Below are 16,103 nucleotides of genomic sequence, written 5' to 3'. Positions count from 1 at the left end.
TGGTTTGTCCCAAATGTCCAGCAAGGGGAATGTCATGGGCCAATGTTAGGATGAACTCTCTGAACAGCTGAGGCACTACCACTCTCCTAGTGGCACCAGGTTTGGGGTCTCTGGCCTCAGTGTACAGGAGCCCATCTTCCCAATAGACCCTATGTGTTCCATTTTTCTTGCCTTTGGACTCTTCAGCAGCTTGCTGCCTAAGGCCTTCAAGAGAGGGACAGGTTTCTTGTCCCTTACACAGCTCCTCCCTTGAGGGTCCCCCTGGGCCTAAGAGCTCAACCTGATAAGGTTCAAGCTCCAAAGGTTCAGTTCCCTCAGAGGGCAGAACTTCTTCCTGAGAAGAGAGGTTCCCTTTCTTTTGCTGTGTTGCAGTTGGTTTCCCAACTGACTTTCCTGTTCTCTTGGTAGGCTGGGCCATTTTTCCAGACTCCAGCTCTACTTTTTCACCCTGTGCCTTGCATTGTGCTCTTGTTTTCACACACACCAGTTCAGGGATACCCAGCATTGCTGCATGGGTTTTTAGCTCTACCTCAGCCCATGCTGAGGACTCCAGGTCATTTCCAAGCAGACAGTCCACTGGGATATTTGAGGAGACCACCACCTGCTTCAGGCCATTGACCCCTCCCCATTCTAAAGTAACCATTGCCATGGGATGTACTTTTCTCTGATTGTCAGCGTTGGTGACTGTGTAAGTTTTTCCAGTCAGGTATTGGCCAGGGGAAACCAGTTTCTCTGTCACCATGGTGACACTGGCACCTGTATCCCTCAGGCCCTCTATTCTAGTCCCATTAATTAAGAGTTGCTGTCTGTATTTTTGCATGTTAGGCGGCCAGACAGCTAGTGTGGCTAAATCCACCCCACCCTCAGAAACTAGAGTAGCTTCAGTGTGGACCCTGATTTGCTCTGGGCACACTGTTGATCCCACTTGGAGACTAGCCATACCAGTGTTACCTGGATGGGAGTTTGGAGTGGAACCTTTCTTGGGACAGGCCTTGTCTCCAGTTTGGTGTCCATGCTGTTTACAGCTATGACACCAGGCCTTTTTGGGATCAAAGTTTTTACCCTTGTACCCATTGTTTTGTGAAGAGGCTCTGGGCCCACCCTCCTGTGCAGGTTTTTGGGGGCCTGTGGAAGACTCTTTACTATTTTTAGTTTTGGTTGTCTCATCACCCTTCTGCTGGGGAGTCTTCGTGACCCCTTTCTTTTGGTCACCCCCTGTTGAAGTCTTGGACACCCTTGTCTTGACCCAATGGTCCGCCTTCTTTCCCAATTCTTGGGGAGAAATTGGTCCTAGGTCTACCAGATGCTGATGCAGTTTATCATTGAAACAATTACTTAACAGGTGTTCTTTCACAAATAAATTGTACAGCCCATCATAATTACTTACACCACTGCCTTGAATCCAACCATCTAGTGTTTTCACTGAGTAGTCAACAAAGTCAACCCAGGTCTGGCTCGAGGATTTTTGAGCCCCCCTGAACCTAATCCTGTACTCCTCAGTGGAGAATCCAAAGCCCTCAATCAGGGTACCCTTCATGAGGTCATAAGATTCTGCATCTTGTCCAGAGAGTGTGAGGAGTCTATCCCTACACTTTCCTGTGAACATTTCCCAAAGGAGAGCACCCCAGTGAGATCTGTTCACTTTTCTGGTTACACAAGCCCTCTCAAAAGCTGTGAACCATTTGGTGATGTCATCACCATCTTCATATTTAGTTACAATCCCTTTGGGGATTTTCAACATGTCAGGAGAATCTCTGACCCTATTTATGTTGCTGCCACCATTGATGGGTCCTAGGCCCATCTCTTGTCTTTCCCTCTCTATGGCTAGGATCTGTCTTTCCAAAGCCAATCTTTTGGCCATCCTGGCTAACTGGATGTCCTCTTCACTGGAGTTATCCTCAGTGATTTCAGAGTTGTTGGTCCCTCCTGTGAGGGAACCAGCATCTCTGACTATTATTTGTGGAGTCAGGGCTTGAGAAGCCCTGCTCTCCCTAAGTAGGACTGGAGGGGGGGAATTTCCCTCCAAGTCACTATCTTCATCCTCTGAGTTGCCATCCTCAGAGGGGTTGGCCTTTTCAAACTCTGCCAAAAGCTCCTGGAGCTGTACTTTGGTAGGTTTGGGGCCTATTGCTATTTTCTTTAGTTTACAGAGTGACCTTAGCTCTCTCATCTGTAGATGGAGGTAAGGTGTGGTGTCGAGTTCCACCACATTCACATCTGTGCTAGACATTATGCTTCTAAAAGTTGGAATACTTTTTAAGAAACTCAAACTGGTTCTAGAATCTAATTCAAACTTTTAACAAACTTTTAAACTCTAAAAGAAATGCTAAACAGGATCTAACACAAGGCCCTAGCAGGTCTTTTAAGAATTTAGAAAACTTTTCAAATTGCAAAAATCAATTTCTAATGACAATTTTGGAATTTGTCGTGTGATCAGGTATTGGCTGAGTAGTCCAGCAAATGCAAAGTCTTGTACCCCACCGCTGATCCACCAATGTAGGAAGTTGGCTCTGTATGTGCTATTTCAAAGTAAGGAATAGCATGCACAGAGTCCAAGGGTTCCCCTTAGAGGTAAAATAGTGGTAAAAATAGATAATACTAATGCTCTATTTTGTGGTAGTGTGGTCGAGCAGTAGGCTTATCCAAGGAGTAGTGTTAAGCATTTGTTGTACATACACATAGCCAATAAATGAGGTACACACACTCAGAAACAAATCCAGCCAATAGGTTTTTATATAGAAAAATATCTTTTCTTAGTTTATTTTAAGAACCACAGGTTCAAATTCTACATGTAATATCTCATTCGAAAGGTATTGCAGGTAAGTACTTTAGGAACTTCAAATCATCAAAATTGCATGTATACTTTTCAAGTTATTGACAAATAGCTGTTTTAAAAGTGGACACTTAGTGCAATTTTCACAGTTCCTAGGGGAGGTAAGTTTTGATTAGTTTTACCAGGTAAGTAAGACACTTACAGGGTTCAGTTCTTGGTCCAAGGTAGCCCACCGTTGGGGGTTCAGAGCAACCCCAAAGTCACCACACCAGCAGCTCAGGGCCGGTCAGGTGCAGAGTTCAAAGTGGTGCCCAAAACACATAGGCTAGAATGGAGAGAAGGGGGTGCCCCGGTTCCGGTCTGCTTGCAGGTAAGTACCCGCGTCTTCGGAGGGCAGACCAGGGGGGTTTTGTAGGGCACCGGGGGGGACACAAGTCCACACAGAAATTTCACCCTCAGCAGCGCGGGGGCGGCCGGGTGCAGTGTAGAAACAAGCGTCGGGTTTGTAATGGAAGTCAATGGGAGATCTAGGGATCTCTTCAGCGCTGCAGGCAGGCAAGGGGGGGGTTCCTCGGGGAAACCTCCACTTGGGCAAGGGAGAGGGACTCCTGGGGGTCACTCCTCCAGTGAAAGTCCGGTCCTTCAGGTCCTGGGGGCTGCGGGTGCAGGGTCTCTCCCAGGTGTCGGGACTTAGGATTCAAAGAGTCGCGGTCAGGGGAAGCCTCGGGATTCCCTCTGCAGGCGGCGCTGTGGGGGCTCAGGGGGGACAGGTTTTTGTACTCACAGTCTTAGAGTGGTCCTGGGGTCCCTCCTGAGGTGTTGGATCGCCACCAGCCGAGTCGGGGTCGCCGGGTGCAGTGTTGCAAGTCTCACGCCTTTTGCGGGGAGCTTGCAGGGTTCTTTAAAGCTGCTGGAAACAAAGTTGCAGCCTTTCTTGGAGCAGGTCCGCTGTCCTCGGGAGTTTCTTGTCTTTTCGAAGCAGGGGCAGTCCTCAGAGGATGTCGAGGTCGCTGGTCCCTTTGGAAGGCGTCGCTGGAGCAGGATCTTTGGAAGGCAGGAGACAGGCCGGTGAGTTTCTGGAGCCAAGGCAGTTGTCGTCTTCTGGTCTTCCCCTGCAGGGGTTTTTCAGCTAGGCAGTCCTTCTTCTTGTAGTTGCAGGAATCTAATCTTCTAGGGTTCAGGGTAGCCCTTAAATACTAAATTTAAGGGCGTGTTTAGGTCTGGGGGGTTAGTAGCCAATGGCTACTAGCCCTGAGGGTGGGTACACCCTCTTTGTGCCTCCTCCCAAGGGGAGGGGGTCACAATCCTAACCCTATTGGGGGAATCCTCCATCTGCAAGATGGAGGATTTCTAAAAGTCAGAGTCACCTCAGCTCAGGACACCTTAGGGGCTGTCCTGACTGGCCAGTGACTCCTCCTTGTTGCTTTCTTTGTTCCCTCCAGCCTTGCCGCCAAAAGTGGGGGCCGTGGCCGGAGGGGGCGGGCAACTCCACTAAGCTGGAGTGCCCTGCTGGGCTGTGACAAAGGGGTGAGCCTTTGAGGCTCACCGCCAGGTGTCACAGCTCCTGCCTGGGGGAGGTGTTAGCATCTCCACCCAGTGCAGGCTTTGTTACTGGCCTCAGAGTGACAAAGGCACTCTCCCCATGGGGCCAGCAACATGTCTCTGGTGTGGCAGGCTGCTGGAACTAGTCAGCCTACACAGACAGTCGGTTAAGTTTCAGGGGGCACCTCTAAGGTGCCCTCTGTGGTGTATTTTACAATAAAATGTACACTGGCATCAGTGTGCATTTATTGTGCTGAGAAGTTTGATACCAAACTTCCCAGTTTTCAGTGTAGCCATTATGGTGCTGTGGAGTTCGTGTTTGACAGACTCCCAGACCATATACTCTTATGGCTACCCTGCACTTACAATGTCTAAGGTTTTGTTTAGACACTGTAGGGGTACCATGCTCATGCACTGGTACCCTCACCTATGGTATAGTGCACCCTGCCTTAGGGCTGTAAGGCCTGCTAGAGGGGTGTCTTACCTATACTGCATAGGCAGTGAGAGGCTGGCATGGCACCCTGAGGGGAGTGCCATGTCGACTTACTCGTTTTGTCCTCACTAGCACACACAAGCTGGCAAGCAGTGTGTCTGTGCTGAGTGAGAGGTCTCCAGGGTGGCATAAGACATGCTGCATCCCTTAGAGACCTTCCTTGGCATCAGGGCCCTTGGTACTAGAAGTACCAGTTACAAGGGACTTATCTGGATGCCAGGGTCTGCCAATTGTGGATACAAAAGTACAGGTTAGGGAAAGAACACTGGTGCTGGGGCCTGGTTAGCAGGCCTCAGCACACTTTCAATTGTAAACATAGCATCAGCAAAGGCAAAAAGTCAGGGGGCAACCATGCCAAGGAGGCATTTCCTTACAAGGACCTACACTGCTAGTGCTGCTGTGACCTCGGTCTGGAAGCGACGATGGCTGCTGCGTCTGGGGAAAGGGCCCCTGCCTTCACTGCACAGGAGTTGGAGAAACTTGTGGATGGGGTCCTCCCCCAGTACACGCTACTCTACGGTCCTCCAGACCAACAGGTTAGTACACAGGGAGCACGTTGTATGGGCTAGGCCTGGGTGGAGAGGGCTGGGAGGAAGAGGGAAGGGGCCAGAGTTCATAGAACATTAATGCATGGGAATGAATGGGCCACATGGCCAGAGTAGGGAGGGGGCCACTCACATTGACGGTGCAGTTGGTAATGACTGTTCCTCTTTCCTTGTGCATGTCATGTAGGTCAGCGCCCACCAGAAGAGGGACATTTGGCATGCCATCGCCAAAGAAGTCCGGACCCTGGGGGCCCACCAGAGACGGGGCACCCACTGCCGTAAGAGATGGGAGGACATTCGCTGCTGCAGCAAGAAGACGGCGGAGGCTCAGCTGGGGATGGCCTCCCAACGTGGGAGGGGTGTCCGTCGCACCATGACCCCCCTGATGTTCCGGATCCTGGCGGTGGCCCACCCGGAGTTGGATGGGCGCTTGAGGACATCACAGCAAACACAAGGGGGTGAGTACAACCTCATTCTGCGGACTTTGCGCGCATTAGAGGGGTCTGGGTGGGGGAGGAGGCCTGTGGGTGTACCTAGGCCAGGGCGAGTTAGGTAGGCAAGGCCCCTTCGTAATGTAGGCCATGTGGCACTCAACCCCACCTCAGCAGAGTGCCAAGTTGAGGTATAGTTGCCCCTGTGGCATCCATGTGCGCAGATTTCCACCATTGCCATGTAGGCCATGTCCCAGAAATTGCATGTGCAGAGGTCAGGAGCAAGGCGTAATGCAGGGGGCTGCTGCGTCTGTCTTGTCCGCCAACGGTAGCGGAATGCCATGCACTAAAACTCTCTTTCTTCTGTCTCCCCCCCTTTTCCTGCTCTCCCTGTCCTTTTGTACATCAGCATCATCAGGCGGAGGTACAGTGGCACCGGAGCACGAGGGAGCTGCATCCCACATGGCCATGGAGGGCGACACCACAAACTCTGAATGCACCAGTGGGACGGAGGGCGAGGGGAGCTTCACGTTGGCCACCGGATCAACAACCAGCGACACGGACTCGTCTGCCGATGGGAGCTCCCCTGTGGTGGCGGCACCATCTGTGCGCCCCACTTCTACAGGTACAGCCACCACCCCCCCTACCAGCACCGCCCTCCCAGCAGCCCCTCAGCGTTTGCCCCGTGCCCGCTCACCCAGGAGGGTGGGCATCACCTTCGCCCCAGGCACCTCAGGCCCTGCCCCAGTCACCCCTGCTGCCCTCAGTGAGAAGGCCATTGACCTCCTCAGGTCACTCACTGTTGGGCAGTCTACCATTGTGAATGCCATCCAGGGTGTAGAAAGGGAGTTGCAACACGGTAATGCATTCCTGGAGGGCATTCATTCTGGTCAGACTGTCCTTCAGCGAACCCTGCAATCTCTGGCCTCAGCACTGATGGCAGCCATTGTCCCTGTGTCTAGCCTCCCCCCTCCAACTTCCTCCACCCAGAGCCAATCTCCTGTACCCCAGCCCGTCCCAAGCACACCTACAGACCAGCATGCACACAAGTCAACACACACAAGTAGCTCAGGCAAACATAGGCACCACACACACCACAGGCACTCACGCAAGCCTCACCCACATACAGACACAGCAACATCCACTGCCTCCACTGTGTCCCCCTCCTCCTCTTCTACCTCCTCCCTCCCAGTCTCGTCTACACACACACCTGCATGCACCACATCTACAGGCACTAGAACTCGCACCAGGACACCCAGCACCACAAGCCGCTCACCTGCACTCACCACCTCCACTACCATTTACACGTCCCCTGTGTCCTCTCCCAGTGTGTCTGTGACGCCCCCTCCCAAAGTACACAAATGCCGGCAATCACTCACCCAACATCCATCCACCTCACAACAGCCTCCAGTACCTGCACCTGCACCCAAAACAGCTAAAGTGACACCTCCTACAACCACCTCCTCTTCCTCCACACCCAGACCCCCTCCAGCTACCCATCCCAGTGTTCGTCAGAAACTGTCCCTCTGTCAAATTGACCTTTTTGCCCCCCCCCCATCCAGTCCCGTCGTAGCGCCTCAGCCAAAAAGCCTCCAGTACCAGTGGTGCGTGTTCCAGGTTTTTGGAGTGCACCGTCCACCAGGGCAGGCAGTAGGACCCGGAGCCAAGGCACTGGCAGCCCACCCCCTGTAAAGGCTCTTAAAATGGGGAGTGGACGACGGGACCGTCTTAAGACCCCTGGTGGGACAGCAAGTGACATGGGATCGAAGGGGATTGGTGAGTCATCTGTAACTCCAACAAAGGTGGGGAAGGTCCAGAGGAAGTCTGCCCAGCCTCTTGTGAGTGTCACGGCGGAGAAGTGCGCCATCATGTCTGGCGGTCCAGACACAACCGCCAGCACCGTCGTCACTGGTCAGGAGACCACCGCCGGAGTCACAGCCCAGGAGGGCACAAGTTTCGTCACTGGTCAGGAGACCACCGCCGGAGTCCCAGCCCAGGAGGGCACAAGTATCGTCACTGGTCAGGAGACCACCGCCGGAGTCACAGCCCAGGAGGGCCCAAGTATCGTCACTGGTCAGGAGACCACCGCCGGAGTCACAGCCCAGGAGAGCACAAGTATCGTCACTGGTCCAGAAACCACCGCCGGAGTCACAGCCCAGGAGGGCACAAGTTTCGTCACTGGTCAGGAGACCACCGCCGGACTCACAGCCCAGGAGGGCCCAAGTATCGTCACTGGTCAGGAGACCACTGCCGGAGTCACAGCCCAGGAGGGCACAAGTATTGTCACTGGTCCAGAAACCACCGCCGGAGTCACAGCCCATGAGGGCACAAGTTTCGTCACTGGTCAGGAGACCACCGCCAGAGTCACAGCCCAGGAGGGCCCAAGTATCGTCACTGGTCAGGAGACCACCGCCGGAGTCACAGCCCAGGAGGGCCCAAGTATCGTCACTGGTCAGGAGACCACCGCCGGAGTCACAGCCCAGGAGAGCACAAGTATCGTCACTGGTCCAGAAACCACCGCCGGAGTCACAGCCCAGGAGGGCACAAGTTTTGTCACTGGTCAGGAGACCACCGCCGGACTCACAGCCCAGGAGGGCCCAAGTATCGTCACTGGTCAGGAGACCACTGCCGGAGTCACAGCCCAGGAGGGCACAAGTATTGTCACTGGTCCAGAAACCACCGCCGGAGTCACAGCCCATGAGGGCACAAGTTTCGTCACTGGTCAGGAGACCACCGCCAGAGTCACAGCCCAGGAGGGCCCAAGTATCGTCACTGGTCAGGAGACCAACGTCGGAGTCACAGCCCAGGAGGGCACAAGTATTGTCACTGGTCCAGAAACCACTGCCGGAGTCACAGCCCAGGAGGACACAAGTTTCGTCACTGGTCAGGAGACCACTGCCAGAGTCAGTGCCCCGGAGGGCCCAAGTATCGTCACTGGTCAGGAGACCACCGCCGGAGTCACAGCCCAGGAGGGGCCAGGTTGCCACAGCCCCGCTGGCCAATGATGGAACGCCATGCCACACACCAATGTCCAGTGTGGAGATCGTCATGCCACACACCAATGTCCAGTGTGGAGATCGTCATGCCACACACCAATGTCCGTATCAGAACCGCCATGGCAAAGCACCGCTAAACAGTCCAGAACCGCCATGTCAAAGCACCGCTGAACAGGGCAAAGACCGCCATGGCAAAGCACCGCTGAACAGGGCAAAGACCGCCATGGCAAAGCACCGCTGAACTGTCCAGAACCGCTATGGCAAAGCACCGCTGAACTGTCCAGAACCACCATGTCAAAGCACCGCTGAACAGGGCAAAGACCGCCATGGCAAAGCACCGCTGAACTGTCCAGAACCGCCATGGCAAAGCACCGCTGGACAGGGCATGCACCACATCAGGCATCCTTATCCCATGTGCAGCTGGGACAGTGACAGGACAGGTACTTTCACGTGGAGACTCATCCAGTCTGGGCACCAGTCCACCTCCAGAACCAGTGGAGACCTGCATGTACTTGAGAGACTGTGGCTTTGCACTCCCCAGGATGGCACAGTGGGCAAACCACCCACTTGTGAGACTTGAGAGACTGTGGCTTTGCACTCCCCAGGATGGCACAGTGGGCAATCCACCCACTGTAGAGACTTGAGAGACTGTGGCTTTGCACTCCCCAGGATACATCAATGGGCATGGAGCCCCGTCGTGGATCTGGCTTCGCATTCATCTGGCTGAGGTTCCCCCCCTTCCCTTCCCCCTGAGGTGCCTGTTTTATTTCCATCTGATGCCCGACAGTGTTCTCTCCGATTTTGGGCAGGCATTTATTGTGGGCCTCGCCCATGCATTTTTGGACTGTTGGTGCATGGACATTGTTGTGTACATATCTGCACTACTTCTCGGATTGTATGTGTAAATAAGAGTGATTTTGAGATATATTTATCTGTATATTTTTTTATGACATGCATATTGGCACATTACAATGTTTGCCCGAATTTGGCTTTGTGTTTTCATTCTTCCGGGGGGATTGTGGGTTGTTACTGTGATTTTTGATAATGCATTGGTGTGTATGTTGTGATATGCGAGGGTGGGGGTGGGTTTGTTTGGTGGGTGTCCCCCTAACTTTTGCCTCCCCTCTCCCCCGTGTCGTAGGTGCAGTACTCACTGGTATCTTCTGCACCTACGTAGCTGTTGTTCGTAAAGCAGCAGAAAAACAAGCGCAGGGAGTATTTGGAGTTCGGGCTCCATGGTGTCCTCGTTCCTCGTGGGATGTGTTCAGGTGAGCGTTTTCCCATAGCAAAAGCTGTTTCCGCCGTGTTTCTATCCGCGGTGCATCCGCCCCGGAAAAGGTGGCGGATTGGCGGGTTGTAATAGTGTGGGTGGTACATTGTCTCCTGCCTGTCTGTTGCCGGTAACCGCCGCGCTGCTTGTCTGTAACGCTGTGGCGGGCGGTGTGTTAAAGTGGCTGTCTTTGTTGGCGGTTTCCGCCAGGGTCATAATTCCCTTTCTTTGTCCGCCGGCCTGTTTGCGGTATTACCGCACCTTTAACACCGTCCGCCAGGGTTGTAATGACCCCCAAGATGTTGAAATGCGCATTATGCGTAAGGTGAAAAATTCAAGTGAAAGGTCAAAGGGAAAGGTTTGTGTGATGACAAACGTCATCAGAGGAGGGACTGAGAGAGCGTAGCATATATAATCTATGTTAACATGAAATGTTTATGAATTAAGGTGTGATGATGCAGCATAGAAACTGTAGTAATAGCAATTTTGCTTAAACGTGCACTTGAATTGTGACCACGAAGAGTGGCCACCAATATATACGCAAACTAATAATGATGACCAAAATGTTTATGTTACGTTTAAATGAGCTTATTTTAACATTTTCATTATTAAATCTCTATTGAACACCTCATAGGCCTTAAGTTAGCATGAGCCGGAGTTTAGCTGCCTGGCTCTCATATTAAATGCATTTTTCTATTTTCAGTGTGCTGACTCACTAGGGGCCATGACCCCGCTCGTTCTTTTTCTTCGAACTTGGAAAATGAATGTAGCCATGTAGATCTGTTTCTCCCCATTTCCCATCATCACGAAAACTAGAATGTTATAAATGAATTGAAACAGTGTAGACTAATGTAATGTACAAGGTCATTCAAACCGAGGAAGACAATGGAACTGCTGACCAAAAGATGTGCAAAGAATTACAAGGGAATGAAGTCACCGGATGTGCCACCTCTGAAGACGTCAATTATGAAGACCAATCAAAAACTTGTAAAACAATATGGGGTGAAGATTAGGATTACTTAATGTACTTTCTGATAGGTTAAAGATAGTGGGATATAGTAAATGTCCAATAGAATTTTGAGGGAATGTACTACGAAAAAGGGATAAAAACCCATGTCACAGAGAGGTCATTTAGGTGGGTTAGGGAATGCAATTGATTTTATCCAGAAACTCTGTCACTCTGACTTGAGATTTTATTTAAACCATCCTTGCCCTTAGTTTGCCCTTTTACACTTCCCTCCTTATGAGGGAAGTGCCCTTTCGTCCCTTAGCTGAGTTCTGACTGATGGCGATTTGACTGATGTCCTGAAGACGAAGACTGAACCTGTGCGCTGACCTAATCTTTGGAGGGTAATTATGACAATGCATTTGTAATTTGTCTGTTTGCTTTTCCTCTCTAGGTACCAACTGCTTACTTTTGACAGAGACCTTAGCTAAATGTTTTCCAAATTGGTGTTCTAAATTGTTTTGCATGAAGCCCAACATGCTAATGCTAATCAGTGGTTAGGACAGGTGTTCACTAAAATTGACGCAAATAGACAAACGACCGAGACTATGCTTTGTTGAACTGATGAAATATTGACACTCTGCTAAACTTGATCTATATTCACGCCGTATTATATTCTAATGTTTGTGATTCTTGCCTTAATGAAATCTTAGCAAAGTTGCCATATTGTGACTGTGCTGTCATGTTTCTTGGTTTCGAGGTTAACGCACTTAATTTTAGATTGTAACTAATAGGGAATAAAATTCATAAAATTCTACTAAACCGGTGTGGTTATTCATGGCTGAAAGGTCATGGTAGCGTCCTGAATTGATTAATGACTTTGACTAAGGTGAAATGTATTTTTGTATTAAATATTGATGACGTTATTGATGTATTAATTGATATATTGATTAGCTATCTCGTCCTACGGTGTCTCTCAACTGGGTCAAAAGATTCATTGGCCTAAAACGAGTCCTGATGTGAAATAAATTATCATAAAGGGACGCGTTAACACACACATCTGTCTCAATTCGATTATGTGTAAATGAACATTGTACCTACCTTCTTAATTGAAATATAACATCAACTTTCTAGGGTATAGCAATATGAATTTAATATCACCCCCCCATGTTTATGGGTTATACAAATACCAGTAACAGAGCCCTGAGCAGAATTATATTTTGCTGTCAACGGGTGCGTTTGAATGTTTAGTGCCCAAAGCCTGTGGTTATTGCTGTGCAGATCTACAAGAAAGTGTTGCAGTGGTCCGATGTGCCACTTTTCTTGTGCCACCCCTGCCCCACCTAATGACACCTTGGCACTCGTTTCTACAATAGCATCATAATTTGTAATGCTAGTGTGGCGCTTTGCTGGATTAGCACCATAAATTATGGCACTAGTGCAGCAAAGCACTAGGGAGTCCCATCGATTGCTATGGGCCTGTCACTTTAATGCCTGCCCTGAGCAGGCATTACAAATGACAGCAAAAATGTTGCAGTGAAATCTTACAGATATTTCACTGCACCATTCTTTGCAGCGTCCCTGTGTGGGAGCGCCCCCCTGCATTCGTTATACCTGGCACAGCTATAATGTGGTGCATGGGGTTACAAAGTGGCGCAATGCTGGCACTGCACCACTTTGTGAATATGGCACGTGTAAATGGCCTCCTTAACGCCACATCATCATTCTCTGATTTGTCATCTGTAATTCTTCATATATGTCTGTGGAGGAGGGTGCAATTATAGTACTTTTTCTATGTCTATGACAGCTGTCAAGTAGTCCCACTTTCGTGTCGATAGTTGCTGCGAACTGTAGTCCTACTTCTATGTTGTTGACCTGTCCTGGTTTTTAGTTGAGAATAGCAGAGCACAAGTGCTGCTTTTCCGACGTGTTGGTATCTATGTGGGCTTTTAATCACACCCATCACTTTCACTCATTTGTGGGCTTGCCTTTTAAAAATCCCTTGATGACACTGGAAAAGGCTTTACGTTTGTCCTTCCTTGGGGTGGTTTGGTTACCGCCTTGACCATCGACCTTGTTACATGGATAATTGCATATTTGCTGATGTGTTTGACTGCGAGCGAACTTCTTTTTCCCTGTTATGTTTCTCCTTTGTGCTCACGCTCATGGCGGCCGTGGTGCTTCAAATTGAGTTGTTTATGTCAACTGTTTTACTTTTCATTTTCAATTTATGTGGCTAGAAATGTCCAGTTAGGAATTTACAACGCTAATAGCTCTAACTCGATTAAACGTGAGATGCATTGCATATGCTTGTTTGTTTTGAAAATCTGGTCACCCTAGCTTTACCCTTGTCTTGGGGGTGTTTGTCTTCACCCACTGTCTGCTCCTCTCTGATTCGAAAACTACGTTGGTTGTTGTTCTGCGATGGAGAAAACTGCTTTTCTTTGATCCACGCATCCATCCCACCCTACCTCTTCCGGCCATTGGATGTTTCACGTAAGCAGTACCATAGCACTTCTCTTGTTACTTACTTGTTTTGATTGCAGTGATGCAACGATGAAGATTTGCTAATTAGTTATTGTGTTGCATCAAACACTTCGAACTATGATCATCCTGTTTTCAAATTGTCAATGCAAATAAAAGATGCGGCCCGGCTGATGTGCACAGTTCCCTATTCATTCACAACGAAAGGGGCTCTGGTCTAAAACAGCAAATGGAGCCCTTAGTTACATAAATATAATTGAAACAAGGTGGAAAGCATGATCTCTCCTTTGTGATGCAAATATTTTGTTTTACTTTTCAAAACAATTCATGCCAACAACATAGACCCAGTGTTCTCAAAGTACAAGAGGGTGGTCCTACTTTAGAAGAATCCCAAACTTTTGGAATCTTTTATAAAGGTCCAATATCTTGAATTCTAAAGTGCTTCTTGGTCAGACACACCCATATTAAATAATAGATCTAGTGCACAATTGTGAGGGGCACTATGTTAATTGAAAAGGACGCTTCTTTAGGCCCTATAATGTAAACATATTAAGAACCCCAAACTGCAGATGTTTTAGAACATAAGAAGGATGCCCCGTATAAATGAAGCGCACCTTAAATAGAAAGAGTATGTACATATTGGGCAATATGTACTAATTTTTCACGCACAATAGTGCAACAACCATATTTGATGTGTTGCATTGCACAATGGGGACAGCATAGCGCAAATCTATATCTACTAAGAATGGCCTGCTCCGTACACAAACAGGCTGTCTTGCACGGTGCGCTACCATGTGCAGAGGAGAGTCTGCACTGCCTAGCATAGGATTTGTAATGGAAACATACAGTACAGATTTCTATGTCTAGATAAACTCAGAACAATCCTATCTATGAATTGGATGTGTGTTGTGTACTGCAGCACACATCCAATGAGTGGGAGTTTTGAGAAACAAACACATTTCCCCTTGTTAATGCATGCTATAAGGATTTGTTATTTTTAATGCAAAAAGGTCCAGCTTTTTGGATAGATTGAGTCTGCCCCAATAACACGATCTTGATGCAAAGCAGTGCAAGGCATTCCAGTGCAAAAGTGTTTTTGCACTAGGAAAAAGGACACCTTTCCAGTATCAAAACAGCCTTTGCTATGGATAGTAAATATCCTTGCAAGACTTTATGTCACTTGGCAAGCTTTAGTAAATATGGGCCATTGTAAGGGTCACTGGAATTATGCGATTTTGGGTCCGCAGTGCTTTTCGTATAGTTATGGTTTTCCCGTATTTGCCCCATAGTTCATCATTTTATGCATAATCTGTAGATTTCAGCAGAAAAAAAGAATTTTGTTTCCAGCTCAAACAGTAGAAAGTTACTAAAAACACTGCACGCGTGTTGCCGCGCAGGCGACGGCCCTTCTCTGACTGCTCACCTTCCACTTGCTTATTTCTGTATGTGGGTGTCAAAATGATACCTGCGGAGTGAAATCTTTGGCCAAAAAGGGTTATGTGCAAAAAAGGCAAAATAATGAAGTAATTCTAATACAACATCTGCTACATAATTTACCTTTTATAACCGCATAAGTAGGTCAACCGTGCCGCATGATTTGATCTCCCACTTGCAAAATTCCAGTGGCCCTCGCTATAGTTTTGTTTTCTGCTCAGTGCAATTTTGTCAATTTTTTTTACATAAACAGTTTCAATCTGGGACGTAGATAGAACATTATAACTAAAAACGTATTCATGTGCCTTCAAGCAAAATCAAAGTATTGTTGGGGAATCACATGTTGAATTGGATCAGTTTATATAGTTTGTTTCATTACGGTCTTAAGATAATTATTTATAGCCTCTCAACTATACCGGTCTGTATTAAGGTGCTAAAATGCCAACATAGATAATATGTGGACTTTTGTGTTTCATTGACGTGTAGATTACCTGCCGCACGATGTCGTCTTCCTTTGCCCCTTAATTCAACTGGTCCTGGATGTAATCTTAAAGCAGGGCAGCATCGCGGTTGGTGTTCAGCAGTGTTTTTAAAACACAAAAAGGAAGGCAGTCCCATATTTTTATTGGCAGTAATAAAGGGCCAGATGTATCAAGCCTTTTTTCATTCGCAAACGGTGTGAATGCCCGTTTGCGAATGCAAAAGTGCCTTTCAGTATGGAGAAAAGGCATTGGCAATGTAATTTTAAGGAAGAAATCGCAAATAAGGAATCCTTATTTGCGATTTCTTAAGCACATGTATCAAGCTTTTCCTTAATGCGAATTGGGCATTAAGGAATCGCAATTACCACCAAGTAATACTTGGTGATAACCATGTGCAAATTTTAAAAATGCATTGAAAAAGCATTTTTAAAACTGACATGTAACGCACACATGCCCCTTTGGCATGTGTGCGCCTTACATGTCATCATAAAATTGTTTGGGGTGCAGCAGAGGGGGCCTTAGGCCCCCAGCACCCTGGGGTCTGCATTTCCCAAATTGCGAATTCCAGTTACGAATTTGCAATTTGGGAAATGCAAAAAAATGAGCAAATATGGCCTACAGCCCATAGGTGCAAATGGGGGTCTGTATCGCAATTTGCGATTCGGTAATAGCATTGGCGATTTTTGAGAAATCGCTATTACCAAATC

The sequence above is a fragment of the Pleurodeles waltl genome, chromosome 5 (assembly GCF_031143425.1).
Source record: "Pleurodeles waltl isolate 20211129_DDA chromosome 5, aPleWal1.hap1.20221129, whole genome shotgun sequence".
In the NCBI taxonomy this organism is placed as follows: Eukaryota; Metazoa; Chordata; class Amphibia; order Caudata; family Salamandridae; genus Pleurodeles; species Pleurodeles waltl.
This window is presented reverse-complemented; position numbering follows the sequence as displayed.